Source organism: Trichechus manatus, unplaced genomic scaffold (genome assembly GCF_000243295.1).
Source record: "Trichechus manatus latirostris isolate Lorelei unplaced genomic scaffold, TriManLat1.0 scaffold00257, whole genome shotgun sequence".
Taxonomy (NCBI): Eukaryota; Metazoa; Chordata; class Mammalia; order Sirenia; family Trichechidae; genus Trichechus; species Trichechus manatus.
The window spans coordinates 14,815-28,476 of NW_004444193.1; positions in this window are offsets into that span (position 1 = coordinate 14,815).

The window sequence follows — 13,662 nt, forward strand, 5'->3', positions numbered from 1 at the left end:
CTTTTATTCTTAAGTTTTCTATTTTCACTTGTCATTATGAAACACAGACTCTACAACCACGACTACTGACTGAATTACACTTTTAGGAAAGCACAAAGACCGTGGGACAGAAAAGGCAGAAGTAAGAGAAGCAAGAGTTCACCACATGTTTTCAATCACTTATAAAATGGTGCTGTAAACACAAATGGCTTTTCCCCATTAGAGTGGAAATTTTTTTCTCTGTGACCCTTATTTCAGAATTAAAAGGCATGAGTCAGCTAGTTGGGTCAACTCAAACTGTAGGCCCCGTCAGCTGAAAAGAAGCGATTTGCACAAGCAAAACAAATGTAGGAAAAAGAATTAGAGATGTCTCTAGATAGGATGATCTTCTGAGTTCACTCCAAAGGAGTAATCTACAGTAAGGTGAATAAGTAAATGATCACTGAAACTTAACTTATGAAACTACCTTCAAATATCAATAATATAAAGATAATATTGATATTTGAAGGTAGTTCGATTGCCAATACTTGTTATGTGCACATATTAATGGGTTCCCTGCAAATAAATACTGTTCTTTTTTCTTCCTTTTGTTTGCATTTGAGGACGGGACTTTTTCTCTATATGCTAGAATAGATCCTCTCAAACTTTAATGTACAAATGAAAGACCTGGAGATTTTGTTAAAAATTCAGGTTCTAACTCCATAGGTCTAGGATGGGGCTTGCAGTTCTGCACTTCTAACCAGCTCTGATGCTGTCCATAAGGTTTTCAACAGAGCTGTGCCATGACAGCAACGTTTTGGTCTGTTATACATAAGGTCACCATGAGTGGAAGCCAACTCGACAGCAACTAACAGCAACAACAGCCAAACATTGAATGAAGCTACACTGCTGATCCACTGACCAAACGTTGACTAGAAAAGAGGCAAAGCAGCCCATCCTATACTCTGAATTATCCTTGGTTTTCTCATTAATATCATCTTTCCAGAGCTAATATGTCAAGGACTTCCCTGACACCTATTCTTTCTCTTCCTCTCTGATACACACAAAAGTTTTAGGTGAACTATTAAACATAGTACAGTATAAGGAAAGGTAAAGGTAACATCCCATACACAGATAAGGTAACAGAAAAATGTAGGTCATGTTCCTTAGGTTTGTTATTGTCGTTAGGTGCCATCGAGTCAGTTCCAATGCACAGCAACCCTGTGTACAACAGAAGGAAACACTGCCTGGGTTTGTGCCATCTTCACTATCATTGCTATGTGTGGGCCCATTGTTGAAGCCACTGTGTCGGTCTGCCTCGTTAAGGGTCTTCCTCTTTTTCACTGACCCTCTGCTTTACTAAGCATGACGTCCTTCTCCAGGGACTGGTCCCTCCTGATAACATGTAAACGTAGGTGAGACGAAGTCTCGCCATCCTCACTTCTAAAGAGCGTTCTGGCTGTACTTCATCCAAGACAGATTTGTTCATTCTTCTGGCAGTTCACGGCCTACTCAATATTCTCTGCCAATGCTATAATTCAAAAGCATCAATTCTCTTCAGTCTTCCTTATTCATTGTCCAGCTTTCACTTGAGTATGAGGCGATTGAAAATACCGTGGCTTAGGTCAGGAGCACCTTATTCCTTAATGTGACGTCTTTGTTTTTTAATACTTGAAAGAGAACTTTTGCAGCAGATTTGCCCAATGCTGCTGCTTCCATAGGCATTGATTGTGGATCCAGGTAAAATGTAATTCTTGACAACTTCAGTCTTTTCTCTGTTTATCATGATGTTGCTTGTTGGTCCAGTTGTGAGGATTTTTGTTTTCCTTGTGTTGAGGTGTAATTCATACTGAAGGCTATAGTCTTTGATCTTCATCAGTAAGTGCTTCAAGTCTTCTTGGCTTTCAGAAAGCAAAATTGTGTCATCTGCATATTGTAGGTTGTTAATGAGTCTTCCTCCAATCCTCAGGGTTGCCTAAGATTAAATCTTGGCTTGATCCTACGGTCATTGCAGGTGTCGATTATAAAATAGGTTAAATCAACTGTTCGTTGTATTTGTTCTTAGTTCCCCTTAGAAACCAATAAACTTGACTCTTGACACCCTCAAGGAACATTCTAAGAATTTTGTGAATCTCAAAATTCTAAAATACCTCCAAAGTATATATTTTCCTTCAGAAAATGAAGCATAACTAAAAACTTGGGAGTGTTCCCTTAATACTTCTACAAACATTGGCCTAAAGTAATTTATCAAGGCATTGAAAACTTTGAAAAAAATACATCATTATCATTGTTTTACAGCACATTTGATGAACTCATTTTGTCATAAATTGCTAATACTGTTAAATTAGAATTCCATAATGTCTAGTTATCTAGTGCTGCAATAACAGAAATACCACAAGTTGATGGCTTTAACAAACAGAAATTTATTCTCTCACAGTTCAGGAGGGTAGAAGTCTGAATTCTAGGGGAAGGCTTTCTCTTCCGGGGGAAGGTCCTTGTCTCCACTCAACATCTGTGGGCTCGACATTCCTTGAGATCTCTATGTGTCTTTTCATCAGTCTTCCCCTGTTTCTAGGAGATTCTCAGACCAGGTATCCCAGGTCCAAAGTATGTGCCCTGCTCCCAGCTCTTGCTTCTTGGTGGTATGAGGTCCTTGGACCTCTGCTCACTTGTTTAATCTCTTTTACATCTCAAAAGAAACTGACTCAAGATACAACCTAATCCTATAGATTATGTCCTGCCTCTTTAACATAACTGCCACTAATCCTGCCTCATTAACACACAGAGGTTAGGATTTACAACACGAAGGATAATTACATCAGATCATAAAATGGAAGATAATTACATTAGATCACAAAATGGAGGATAATTACATAATACTCAGGATTATGACCTACCCAAGTTGACACATATTTTGAAAGGATACAATTCAATCTATAACACATAATTTATTCAAAACTGTACTTATCTGAAAATCACTATTAAATTCAATCTCTTCACATTCTTTTCATTTCATTAGCAGTCCTAGAAATTGCCTTTCTTTTCAGAACCATCTTTCTCCAGTGAAACAAAGTTCATAATTAATAAAATTATGAGAGTTATTAAATTTGTTTTAAATACAGGCAGAAAAAAATAAATCCCCATTAGACTTTATGTGAGGTGACAGAGCAGAATCAGGTAAACTAATCTCAGTGCTAAGTGATGAGTCCCTACACATCAGCCTTACACCAAATGTAATTCAAATTCTAATTCTGATACCTGGCCATTTTACTTCTGAACAGTTCACCCCATTTTTCATACTTCCAGTGGTCCCCAACTGAGGTTATGTCACACCCTAGAGGGGTATATGGAGTTTGGAAAAGTATAGGGGTGTTTGGGATTTAACAATAAACAGAGGGAGTTACTGGCATTGAATGGACAAGCCCTGGGAAAATAAACAATCAAGGGATGATGAAGATTTGTTCCTCACTGTCATGGATTGAATTGTGTCCCCCAAAAACATGTGTATCAATTTGGCTAGGCCATGATTTCCAGTACTGTGTGATTGTCCACCATTTTGTCACCTGATATGATTTTCCTATGTGTTGTAAATCCTATCTCTATGATGTTAATGAGATGGAATTAGTGGCAGTTATGTTAATGAGGCAGAACTCAATCTGCAAGATTAGATTCTGTCTTAAACCAATCTCTTTTGAGATATAAAAGAGAGAAGCGAGCAGAGAGACATAGGGACCTCATACCACCAAGAAAGCAGTGCCAGGAGCAGAGCGCATCCTTTGGACCTGGAGTTCCTGTTAAGAGAAGCTCCCAGTCCAGGAGAAGATTGATGACAAGGACCTTCCTCCAGAGCCGATAGAAAGGGAAAGACTTCCCCTGGAGCTGACACCCTGAATTTGGACTTCTAGCCTACTTTACTGTGAGAGAATAAACTTCTGTTTGTTAAAGCCATCCACTTGTGGTATTTCTATTATAGCAGCACTAGATGACTAAGACACCAAATGCCAAAAGCTCCTCTTTGTGGAGACATTTAGTCCATCTTGACATTTCTTTAAGGTTATGGCCTTTCCAGTTTGGGCTCTGGAGTCATCCTTTGTCTTCTACCAGGAATCATGCTGACTTCACGTCTTTTTTCTCTATGATTCAACAGATGTGTCACTCTGCTGAATATTCAAAGAACACTGGTTTCCCATTATGTCCACTTTGTGATCATGATAAATAAAACAATGGATAATCAACATACCTGCTCTTCCGGTTTGTTGTTTCTTCTTTGAGGGAGGGATGGGGAGAAAGAGGTGGTGAGTAGTCTAGATAATTCTGACCAACACGTATGTTGGAGGTGATTTTTAGTATTCTTTCATGCATTCGTTCTGTTCCCTCTGCCATTCCTGTTTACTGTCTCATTTTTTTCTTTATCCATTCATTAACTAAACATAAATAAGCACCTGCTAGTGTAAGGGATTTTTTTTAAGCCCCATAGAGGGAGATCACTTACAATGATAATCAGATTCCCATTGTTTGATAGTTAAATTTACCCTCTCCTATCTTTCCTTTCAGCTTGACAATGAGGTTTTTTTTTTTGTTGTTGTTGTTGTTATCTCTTGTTAGTTTCCCCCACCCCCAACATGGTTTCTTATACCTTTCCCCAAATTTATACTTCTGCTTGATCTAAAAAAGACTCATTCCTGCAGAGATCATGGTAACCCTATTTGCTAAAATAACACCATTTATAATCTATATCCAATTCAACTGCTTAGCTTACTGATTACTTCTACATGTGACAAATTCATCTATATCCATATCTACATCTGTATCTACTTATAATCATTTATCCTTACAAAAGGTGATTTATGCTAATATTAATGGTGAGAAAACTGAAGCTTAGAAAATTTAAATAACTCTCCCAAGGTCACACGTCTTATACGTGGATTTCCATACAGGTTCAGCTGACCCATTGCCTGTGTTCTTAATATAAACTATTCCCAATAGTTAAAATCACCTTCCTATGATTTCTGGTGAACTTTAAATACTCTGCTTTGAAATTTTTAGGATAGACACACTTAGCTTTCTTTCTCAGTGCTTTGACTAAATTTTATCACAACTGTATTAGAAAACTGGTTATACCTTCTAAGTTTCTATTAAAAATAAACCAAAAAATACTTTAAAACATTTTTAGGTTCCTTAGCTTATACAAACCCACAAAGCAGGTATTCCAAATATAACTAGGTAGTTCTCTGTGATTTTTCAATGCCCGCAGGCTTTTGAAGTTCTGTGAATTTGTCTTAATCTGTTGCTAGGAACACTGCACATTGCTCCAAACAGCCTGCCAGTCTGAGAAAGCTAGTGTGAATGACATAAGTGTTTCTTTTATCCAGGTCAGAGGATGGTGTGAGGCAGCATGGGAGGTTATGGGAGAGGAGGAATGCTAGGATAAAGTAATTAGCTAGGGGGATAGGAAGTGAAAAGAAGAAATATTCCACAGACCCTAAAGCAAAAGCTGTCCGACTGAAGCACTCCTGCTCCCCACCAAGCAAACACTTCTTGATGGCTTTTGGAATCAGTTCAGTGCAGTCTGATAACAACTCAGAAGAACGAGTGCACAGCTGACTGTGTCTCATCCCATCGTCACACCAAATGAAATCACAATCAGAGAACTGCAGATGCCAGTGACAGTGGTGAGAATTGGAGGCCTCCATCAAGTTTCAGATGTAAAAATCAGGAAAGTTAAAGTTAAAAAAAATCAATCCATCTTTTTTTCCTAACTCTTTTACCTTCTTTGCTTTCTCTCAACTCAGATGCTTGGGAGCCTGAGAGACTTCGGAAGTGCTGGGGTAGATGGTACAGAGAATGGACAGGGCCAGAACCGCTTTTGATGTCTCCCTTCTGTGACAGTATCTGCCATGATTGCCACTAAGCCCAGGCAGCTCTCAAGCAGCAGGATGCCATTTCTACCCCCTGCTCCTTAGTGACATGGTGAGTATAGCATCCACTGCATGCAAGTTGGCACAACAATGTCTTCTGTTTTCATTAGCTGCCGTCGAGTCAGTTCTGACTCATAGCAACCCTACGCACAACAGAGCAAAACACTGCCCAGTCCTGCGCCACCCTCACAATTGTTGCTATGCTTGAGGCCATTGTTATAGCCACTGTGTCAATCCATCCCGTTGAGGGTTTTCCTCTTTTTCCCTGACCCTCTGCTTTACCAAACATGATGTCCTTCTCCACAGACTGATCCCTCCTGATAACCTGTCCAAAGTATGTGAGATGTAGTCTCACCATCCTTGCTTCTAAAGAGCATTCTGGTTGTACTTCTTCCAAGACAGATTTGTTCGTTCTTTTGGCAGTCCGTGGTATATTCAGTATTCTTTGCCAGCACCATAATTCAAAGGCGTCAATTCTTCTTCGGTCTTTCTTATTCATTGTCCAGCTTTCGCGTGCACATGAGGTGACTGAAAACACCACGGCTTGGGTCAGGCGCACCTTAGCGTTCAAGGTGACATCTTTGCTTTTCAACACTTTGAAGAGGTCTTTTGTAGCTGATCTGCCCAGTGCGATACGTCTTTTGATTTCTTGACTGCTGCTTCCATGGGTGTTGATTGTGGCTCCAAGTAAAATGAAATCCTTAACAACCTCAAACTTTTCTCCGTTTTTCATGATGCTGCTTATTGCTCCAGCTGTGAGGATTTTTTTTTTCTTTATGTTGAGGTGTAATCCGTACTGAAGGCTGTGGTCTTTGATCTTCATCAGTAAGTGCTTCAAGTCCTCTTCACTTTCAGCAAGCAAGGTTGTGGCATTTGCAATCACAGGTTGTTGATGAGACTTCCTCCAATCCTGGTACCTGTTCTTTTTCTCGAATTATTTGCTCAACATATAAATTGAATAAGTATGGTGAAATGATAGAACTCTGATGGACACCCTTCCTGATTTTAAACCACACAGTATCCCCTTGTTCTGTTCAAACAATCCCTCTTGGTCTATGTACAGGTTCTTCATGAGCACACTTAAATGTTCTGGAATTTCCATTCTTCACAATGTTATCCATAATTTGTAATGATCCACACAGTCGAATGTCTTTGCGTAGTCAATAAACACAGGTAAACATCTTTCCGGTATTCTCTGCTTTCAGCCAAAGTCCATCTGACATCAACAATGATATCCCTCCTTCCTTGTACTAGACTCAATGAAATAATGAACAGCTGTATAGTACAAGTAAGATGTACTCAATTCATTTTGTAAAGAGAATGCAGTTATTTTCAACCCTTCTGTTGTTTTAAAGCACTGATTTAAATAATTCAAAAAGCAAAAGCAAACAAATTAAACAAAAAACAAACCCTTTTTGGAGTTTGTTGAGAGATACCTGAACGGGTATTTGAAGTCAAGAGATTGTTGTCCATTTTGGACTAACCAGGCAAGCACTACACTTGGAAAAAACATACTAAATAGAGTCTATTTCTGTTTGCATGGGTTAGTCCTTACATAAACAAAGAAAGAAAAGAAAACACTTCTTTATAGCTACAAAATAATCCCTCTTAACACATTGGCATGTTTTGATAGGAGTTATCAGTCAAGTGAAACTCCATTCTTCAAGAGAGTAAGAGTTACAAGGGGGATGGCTTCCAGTTTGTTTTGTACTTTATCATGAAAATATTCAAAGCATGCTGATCTTCAAGCAGTCTATCAGCAGAGAGCATATATTAGTCCCTTCTTGCTGATTTTGACATGTTGGACTAATATTCTTGGAAATTCCCTTAAGGTCCAATAAACCTGTAATAGGAAACTTAGCAATAATTCCACATTAATAGTTCTTTGTCCATTAGAAATATTTGGAAGTTGTATTATTTTGAAGTGATTATTTGAATTATATATTGATCAGAATTTTTTGTTTATTAAGTTGTAATGAGTTTAATTCAGTTTTTTTTTTTTTAAATGTATGGCTTAGCTTATTATGTGTAGTGGGAGGTGGACATGATGGGGGACTTAGGAAGATGCTGGGATCTGGTTTGATGTTTGCCCTAGTAGAAATAATTTAAATGTTCAAAAAATAGGAATTTCATTAGTTTAAGAAGTATGCATTTGAGATGAGTTTGTTTGATGGGTGCCTCTTGGTGGGACAATAAGCAGTCACCACCTGGGCCCATCTTCTAGTAGACAGACTCTATGTACTCTATTTCCTTAGAAGAGACACTAGATTCAAGCTAAATGAGGCAGACAACTTGAGTAGACTTGCAGAAAATGTTTATAGTGCCTGTCTTCAATGGGGGAATCGCCTGCTGCCAAATACTCCTACTCCAGCTGCCAAGTCCTAGCAGCCGAGTAGTCCACTAACAAGTCCAGTTACCGCCAGGACTGTGAGGGCTCAGAGGGACATCTACCTGAGATATGGTCAGATCACACACCCTGCCTTCCATGTTTTTTCTCCCCAAACAACCCAGGTCTAATTTATGGAATCCTGAAGTGAAAGTTCAAAGTTGTGTGAGTGCTCATTCCTTTACCTGAATCTACACTACTCTGGGAGGAGTTAGTGGGCAGGAAAGAACTCAATGGCTAAGGTAAAGAGCCCTAAAAACTACTGCTTTAAGCCGATCTAATACACTAAAAATCCTATTTAATCTCAGTTTACCAAAATTCTTTGTGAAAGTGTAACTTGTCGATATGTGTAAACAATTGCTGATGTGGGTTTCCACGCCTAGCTACAAACTACAAGAATAGGATACAGGAATAACAGAAATTCTAGGCACACTAGACCGTGTCATTCATGCCGTTTTTCCCACTAACCACCCCCCTTTTTCCTGCTTAGGCAGAGGCAGAGATCTCTTGATCTCAGGGGAGGTGGATATTCCCCCAGTCCCAGCAGATAAATCTTAATTGCTTTATTGCCCATGGGAAAAAGACTGACTATAGGTCAAAGGAAAGAAGGCTCAGTAAATTAAGGGCTTAATAGTGAGTTTAAAGTCTAGAATAAAAGAATAGAGTTGAAAGAAGAAAGAGAGGGAAAGAGAACATGAATGTGTTAAGGTATTTAAGTTTCTAGAAAATTAAAGATACTTATCAAATATATAACTAAAGACTAATCTTTTCCTTTAACTAGGAGAGCTTAAGTGCATGGATGGAGGGAAATGTGTTTGAACAGACTGACATGTATTTTGAGGTCAGCATCTATAATCTCTAAACCTTTTAAACCTCTTTGTGTGTTGCAGTAAGCTAGTTATCTAAAAAATAAACACAGATACTATTCATGGCTTCTCTTGGCTGTTTAAACCGATGATGGTTTATCAAACAGGTGACGAAGTTTCTATTTTTTCTGCATGGAATTTGTCCATGGATATACATAGACATCACATTTGAACATATTGGACTGCAATCATCATAGCGATACATATAGTCTCATGTTTTCAAAACAATGATATTAGAGGCCCTCCATCACATCTTTTCAGTTCTGGTGATAAAGTCATGTTAAACTCTTTTGAAAAACTAGGCAAACTTTAGATCATGGCAGCAGAAAAGCCTATGGAGTACAGGTTCCAGTATGGAAAGGCCAATTTTCCATTTATTGTATATCTCAAGTTCTACACCTGTCAGATGAAACTATTGCTATTAGTTCTTAACTCGTATGGATTGCATGACAATAGTAAAGTCAGGTGTTTCTGCTCATCATTCCACAGTATTCATATATAGAGTCTGAAAGCAAAAGAAGCTGTGGAAAAAGGGTACAAGGAACTTAATAGTCCATATGTATGTAGAATAGTTGATGTTCTAGTTTAGAGTATTAGTATCTTTTTCTGAAAGGACATAATGCAAAAGTAGGACAAATGATTTTGATATTGTATGCTATTTGTTAAGTTTTGAATAATTTTAATATTGAATTTTAATATAACTAATTTTATTTTATTAGTTTTCATAGTGTATCCAAATGGAAAACAATTTTAAATAAAATTTTGAATATATACTTACATTCTTATTTTAATTTTACTAATCTCAGCAATATAGTTCAACTAAATTCAGGCCAACCTGTATGTTTCACAGGTTGGCAAGAAGATTTTTATGAATTTTCTCTTGGCTTCATTTCTCCTGACTCTGAATTTCTTTAACTGTGCTACTGCTCTTTCATCACACATAAAAAATTGGAACACTTGAAGTACTTTTCAGTATTCTATCATAATTACTTCTCATTTCAATATATTATATTTTTCCTCATTTCAAATTTAGCAGTGTTTAAACTTACTCTTATCCTATTTATACAATACCAAATCCCAATACTTTCGCCTTTCTTACAATATATTTTTCATGAATACAAAGCACTTGCATATATATTTATATAAAACAATATGATGTTATCTCCTGTGTATATTTTATAGATTCAGTTAAGCAGCTAGCATACAATACTGGCTCAGGATTAACGCCAGTCTGCTTACCCAAGACAATAGTTTTGATTTCTATTGTACTCATAGGGAGTATACACCTTCACAAGTGCACACAGTAGTTGTACTGCCCTCATGTCCACAGAATGTGAAGTTACAAAGTTTAAATATGTTAATAAAAAAGCTTTATAAGTTGGTTGAGTCATTTTTAAGTAAATAAAAAGAAAGCAAACTATTATTTGGTATTCTTTTGATTCTTGAGGTTTCTTAAATCACACACACACACACACACACACAAATTTTTAAAAAATGACTGAGTAGAAGTTTTCATTTTGGCAAGCAAAAGCACAGAAAGAACTCCCAGGTTACTTTTATCTCCAGATCAGACCCTAAGGCACTCTCTCCAAAGTTTCAACCAACAAAACATGGGAGAAGCAGAGAATGTACACAGCAAGGACTCAAAAAATACCAATCAAATTTATATCTAAAACAGTTTTCATGTGCCTTCAATTCAACAGTGGAATTCTGTATATAGAATAGCTATGTCATCTGGCAGCAGCAATTAATGAAAGAATCCGAGAAAACCGCACTAAAATGATTACATTTCAGCATGGAAAAACAGCACCGTGTCCAATCTGTTGCCACAGTTTTGACACCGTGGAGGGCTGAATGGATCCTGACAGAAAACAAGGGTATAAATAAAAGCGCAAACAGTCTAGGACCTGAATTTGTAGTAATATAAAAAATCCCAAATTATCAAACACGACCAACAGCAATACCTGGCAATTTGTCTCCAAATTAACGAGAAAGCACCAGCCCTCACCTTGCACAAACACACACTTCAGTGGTCAGTGACAACTGCAGGCTGCACTTGCTGACTGGTAGGCAGAGCAGCTGCTCTGTCCTGAGCCGCTTAAAGCACATTCAAGCCTGATTCGGGTCCTACTCTGTTTGCAGCAGTTTCTCCCATGACTCCATCGCCCAGGAATGGAAACTACCGGCTCTCTCCCCAGCTCTAGTGGGCTTCCAGCTACTGTGCTCAGGTAAAAATGCTGAGACCTGCAAGGTCACCACAAGGTGAGCACAGGCAAACAAGAGTGTAGTGGCAAGAGGAGGGCTGTCAAGGAAAGACCCTAAATTCCACGGACCTTGCTTTTCGAGAGATTCTGGACTCCATAAATCAGAGCCCGGACAATAGGAGGTCAGAGAAGCTGTAAATCTTAGAAACCCAGAATGGCACTTAGCCAATCTGCTTACCCAGGGGCACTCACTAAGCAACTCTCTCTCTCTTTCCTCCTCTCCCTCCCCCCCCTTTCTCTCAGTGTGTGTATATGTATATATGTGTGTGTGTGAGGGTGAGTCTTTCTCCCTCTCCCTCACCCTCTGTCTCTCTCACACACACACAGAGACACAAAATAGATTGCAGTGTAACTATTCTAATTGCCCAAATAGACTTCTCAAGCCAAAAAGCTTTTGCTCACCTTTCCAGGTAACAATGTTTAAAGAAGAGTCTTAGAAAATTAAAGTATTTGCCAAAACTAAAATTATTCCTTTAAGAGAAAATAATTTCTGGTCCATAAACTAATTCATATTAATTAAGTCTTGCTTTTTTTGAACATACTGGAATTATGAAAAACCCCTATATAAAAAAATAGGAAAGATGTATTTATTTCAGAGCTGACTGGCAGAAGCAGTTAAAATTTCTGGTTAAAAATTCCTGCCATTTTTATCAAGATTAGTCTTGCCTTATATACATTTTAATTTTGGGAGGTTTTCAAGAAGGCATTTCTTGTATACAATGTAATCACTCTGTATGCATATATTATAAACACATATAAACATGTTTCCCTGTAGAGTTTCTATAGGTTTTTAATTCTCATATTTTGGTTTTCTTATCAGAAGTGGAGAAGGAACAATTTTATTTGTAAGTGCATTGTGTATTTTTTCTTAAAGGCAGATTAATGTTTATTAAAATTTAGATTAATTTCATTAACAGGAAATTATTCTCATCCTTGAGCTACTTCCTTTTTCCCCCATCCCCAGCTGTCACTGTTCACTAGCCCTTTAACTTCAGCAAATTATCTAACCTCCTATATCTCAGTTTCCTAATCTATAAAATGGGTGTTTCTTACTAGCATCTACTTTGTCTACCACTTGGGCTGGGGTGAGAGAGAAACAGGACAATGCGTCTGAGAAAGTGTTTTGTAAATCGTAGAGTGCTGGAAAAAATATTCTTACTGCATTTTTCTTCCCTCCAGTTGCTCTGGTTAGTACTGCGGCTAGGGAGTTACTTTCTGTGTTCCCCAGGAGGACTCCTCAGGCTTCCCAGGAATGTATTTGCTTTAAGTGGGCTATAAATAGGCTTTAAGATTTTATTGAACTGCCATCCTCCTTGTGGGGGACCTTGATGACAGTGACCACATGGTCAGAGCCAGTTCATTGTGAGCAACATCAGCGCTGTCTGGTCTTTGAGGCAGAACCAAGCCAGCCGAAATGCTGATAGAAACGCTCACGTGCCTGGCTGGCTTCACAGTTCACATGGTGTCGGGATGTACTCGTGTGTTCTAGGGGTTATCGATGGGGAGTAATGAAAAGGAAAGGTTGGAGATGGAATGCCAAGTTCACTGCTGAGTTAATTCAGTAACAAATGCATCTGGGCTTCACGCTAATGTTCCTACCATTATGTACCCAATAGTTAGAGGTTAGGTTGTGGGAGGGAGAAGGGGGAGACACAGGAGAACTGGAAAGAAACTAACAATGAGAACCCCTGTCTTAGGAGACACACAGGGCTAGGAACTTTATGAAAATTATCTCAGTTATGTAATCCTCATAATAATCCTATAAGGTAGCTGTTATTATCCCCATTTCACAGATGAGAATAATTAAACTGGGTACAGTTAAAGGAGTCCTGGTGGTGCAGTGGTTATGAGTGAGTGCTGGAGTTAGAATTCCAGTCAAGGTCTGCATGGGCTGGAGTTCCATACTCTGAGCGCATTGGTTAACTTATAACTTTGCTCAGAAAGAGAAAGGGAACGACTTTCAGTTTTCATACAGCAGGGGACTGGGGGATGGGAAATGAAGAAAGCAAATTACCAAGAAAACTTGAGGATATTTTAGTAGGCAAGTTAACTTTTATAAAGAGTGCAGAGATTTTTAGAAACACACACACATATATAATTAACCAATGAAGTTGAAGTTGTTGCAAGCTGTAGAAGGAGATTAATTTTTGTTAATACGTGCCAATCATTCTTCTTTTCATTTAGTCCTGCCTGTCTTCAAATTGAAGTGAGTTCAAAGGTCTTTCTCTATAATAGACTACTACTCTGCTCGTCAAAATACAACCTGATGC